General features: G+C 39.3%; 1 protein-coding gene across 1 annotated transcript in view; it reads left to right on the forward strand.

The window, feature by feature from the left end:
- The first annotated feature begins 3,354 nt into the window (after positions 1–3,354).
- CCDC73 (coiled-coil domain containing 73) overlaps positions 3,355–3,754 on the forward strand; it is a 55,757-nt gene continuing 55,357 nt past the window's right edge. The window contains exon 1 of the mRNA XM_077784393.1: positions 3,355–3,372. The gene's annotated coding sequence lies outside the window, so the exon portion shown is untranslated. The remainder of the gene's footprint in view (positions 3,373–3,754) is intronic.

The raw sequence follows: 3,754 nt of genomic DNA on the forward strand, positions 1-3,754 counted from the left end.
AGCATTTCCCCTGGGGCTGGGGAAAACAAGGTGTGTGCGACTGTATCTCTTTTTATAATTTTTTAGTTTTTTTTTTTTTTTTTTTTTTTTTTTTTTTTTTTTTTAAGCAGTTTTCCAGCTGGGCCTGGGCGGCCTCAGCACTCTTAATGTTTGGGCCTGCCCTGAAGAGAGCGGTGGCATTGCTACGTTTTAGTATGTAGGGCTTAGTGTCTTACTTTTTGTATGGATTATTTATTGCCATGCCCCATGCAGAGTGTGGAAATACTGCTTGAATTTAGCCAGGCTGCTTGCCTCTGGGTATACAGTCCGTTTCATCCTGCCACAGTACTGTGAGGAAAATACGTGAACACCTGGGACATCTCTGTCCGTGCTAGAGCAATATATGTTTAATGTAAAATAAAACCCCAAACTAAATGTGTAGACAGCAGTAGAGTGATTGGAGCTGCAAAATTAGGGAAGTTCTAATTTGTCATTCACTTAAGAATTAGAGCAAATACATAGGACATCCACATCAACTGAGGATTTCTATTAGTGCATTTCATGTTCATGGGGAAGGCTCACATGAAAGAGAGCTCTGAAAGTACTGTGTTCATGATATTTGTGTCCTCTTCAAAGTTTTTTTTTTTTTCCTTCTGCCTTTAGCATTCAAGTTTTCATCACAATGTAATGTAATTATGGTCTTCTAATGCATTTTTACAGAAAGTTAATGCATCCTGCCTTCTGTACCTGTTGATCATGTATCAGGCTGCTGCCTGCTCTCTGCTGTTCTGGGATTTTGGGGATTCTGTGGCACAGAGAGGAGACATAAAATGTGTTCTGGTGCAAGGCTGCTCCTTGCCTTCTGCTGCCATTCTTGGCCTCCTGTGGGAGCTGTTCCAAACCTGGTGCTGCAGGCACATCCTTACTCTTACTTTAGCAAGTGAGATGCAGACATAAAAAATTAGGCCATTTTTCCTATTACGGGAGTCGATTTTTTTGTCACTAATATTGACATTATCAATAATGCTCAGGCAGCCAAGAAACAATTTTCATACATTATACCCCATGGAGATAATAATATAATTCCTTTTGAAACTTTATCACAGGGATACCACATAAATACCAATAGCAATGTTGGTATAAGTTGTGTTGAGGAATGGTTTGTGGAGGAAAAAGTTATACTTGTCAGACACATTTAAAGGAAGAGAGAGGATAAAAAAGGAAACAAACCAGCCTTCAGTGAAATCAGTTCTTTCCAGATATAAAGTAGATACCCCCAAACTGTTGGAAAGAGGTTCAATATCAATAGTGCTTGAACTTGCTGGCACAGCACAAATCTGTTACTTGTTCATATTATATTATTTTGAACTGATCCCCTGCTTGGTGGTACTAATTATTTCCTTGTTTACACTTGTTAGAGGTATTCCACCACTATCACTACAAACAGGCAGCAGCTTGGAGTGCTCCCTGAGCACATCCACTCTTTTTGCAGTGTTGCAGCACTGAGAGCTGCAGCTGTGCCTTCTTTGTTCCGGCAGGGCGCTGCTGCCGGACAGGGAATTTAGCTGGAGCTCTCGGTGCTTCAGGCAGCTTAGTCTTGGGCTGTTTTTTTGGAGAACAGTTGGATTTTTATTCCCTGGCCGTAGCTGCAGTGCATCCAGGACAGCACAGTTCAGTTGGATGTCGACTAGGTGGCAGCATGGTGTTTGGAACGGACACGAGCTGCTTTTCGGCTCCTGTGCCGGTAAAACCTGACTTCTGTCAATCCCTTCCTCACTTCGTGTCTCTATACCAATGGCTAAGACCATGCTGACTAAGTACTGAAAATTATTAGGATGAAAAGGCTAGGGAGGAGAATTTAATCCCACAGGCAAACATGCTGTAAGCAGAAACAGTTTTACAGTTTTAATCAGAGTGCTGGTGTTTATGGTTTCCTCTTTTAATTTGAGCTGAAATGAGTTAAGATATCTTTGGCTAGTTTCTTACTAATATTTTAATCGTGGTTGAAAAAGATTTCAGTTATTATGCATGGTCTTACTATAGTAATGTCCTATAAAATACAAATAAAATATATAATTATTTTTGATTAAAGAAAGTAAGGATCCTGATAATATATATCTGTGTTAGCTCTACTAACCAAATTATAGATGAAAACTTAATCACCTGTTTTTGGAACATGCTGGCTAGCTTGTGAAAGATTATGTATTTTCATCAAAAGAATTAAAATTACCGGAGGCAACTTCTGCTAGTGGGAGCAAAAAGGCAGATCCTAAGCAATGCAATACTTGGGCAAGCAGCTCCAGTCTTTTAAATTTCATCCAGAATTCAACAGGCAGCTAACACAGACTTTGGAGCAACTGACAAAGTTCTTTAAAACTTCACCCTTCAATTGCATTTGCTATAGCTCTGTATTTGATGGGAGTAATCTTTACTGCATTATGATCTCAGAAGCTGATTTGGAGCAGCGCAGTAATTTCTTGGAGCCCCTGTTATCACAGCAGCATGAAGTATTGCAGGTTGAATGAAAAAGGGCTCTCAGAGGGACTTTCCCATATGCTTTCTGGGTCATCAGTTTGCTCTTCTCAGGAATGTGTTGCTCAGCTTCCTTTTTTTTTTTTTTTTTTTTTTTTTTTAAATTCACATGCTGTTGAAACAGAGCTGGAAATGTGGAGGGGAAAAAAGGTAAAAAGATCCACTTTAAAGCTTCTAGGAAATCAGGAAAAGCAAAACAACCAACCAAGGCCCATTGCTTCTTGACAAAGAAAATCTGAAGGTTCTAGCATCTGAGAGTTCTTTGTTTAATGCTTTTCCCACAATTCCATTAATTAATTTTTGAAAAGCATTATGTCATCCAGCAGATTGTTTCAGATTGCAGGAACAATCTGTTTCAGCAGATTGTTTCAGAATCTTTCGTCAGCAAAGATTCCAAGGCAGGTTTTTAAGGACAATTGTCTTGCTCTCTTACGGGGCCAGTGTTGCTCTCCCAGCCCAAAAGGACACAATACTTTCCTAGGCTTTGAGAAAGGTAACTTCAGAACAAGTGTACAGCTTCCACACTTAAAACCTTCACACTTATCTAAAAGTTAAACAAATGCCATTGATCTTAGGCCAGAAACTGCTAGTACCAGAGATAATAGCAGTTTGATGTGACTAGAGCTGCTTTATCTTTGGAAAACAAGAAGCATGAGCATGTTTACAAATCTTCTCCTTGGATAAGATGTGCTGAATTGTAGGATATCTCTTATATGGAGTATACCTCTGTTATTTTAAGTCTTCAGCTGCTAGAGTGGCAAAGAACATCATCTTTGATTTCTTTACTTTGTATTTTATACCCTGTCTGTTTCAGAGTTTCTGTCATGAGCCCTCTGGGTGATTCTGTCCTGTGCAGTTAAGGTAAGTTAATAAAAATGTAAACTCAATATATAGGGAAGAACATGGAAAAGGTGAATACACCTACTTTTTGAGAGTAGGTGCAGCAAAGTTGTATTAATGCACCAATAACAGGCTGGAGAATGATCTCCAGAAAAGCCCTGAAGAAGCAATCTGGTCTCCAAAGATGTACTGTCCCAGCACAAACTGCACACTGCCACTTACAGGAAAACAAGCAACATATAATGCAAATTTGTGTTCAGGAAAGATTTAAAAATCCCCAAGTTGCAAAGTCAAGGAAGAGAATTACTGTTCACTCTAATTCAGTAGAAGAGACTTTTGACTGGATTTTTGTTTGTTATTGATGCGACAGTGAGGTAGAGAGACCTTTTACCCAACTTGGGAC

The sequence above is a fragment of the Lonchura striata genome, chromosome 6, assembly GCF_046129695.1.
Source record: "Lonchura striata isolate bLonStr1 chromosome 6, bLonStr1.mat, whole genome shotgun sequence".
Taxonomy (NCBI): domain Eukaryota; kingdom Metazoa; phylum Chordata; class Aves; order Passeriformes; family Estrildidae; genus Lonchura; species Lonchura striata.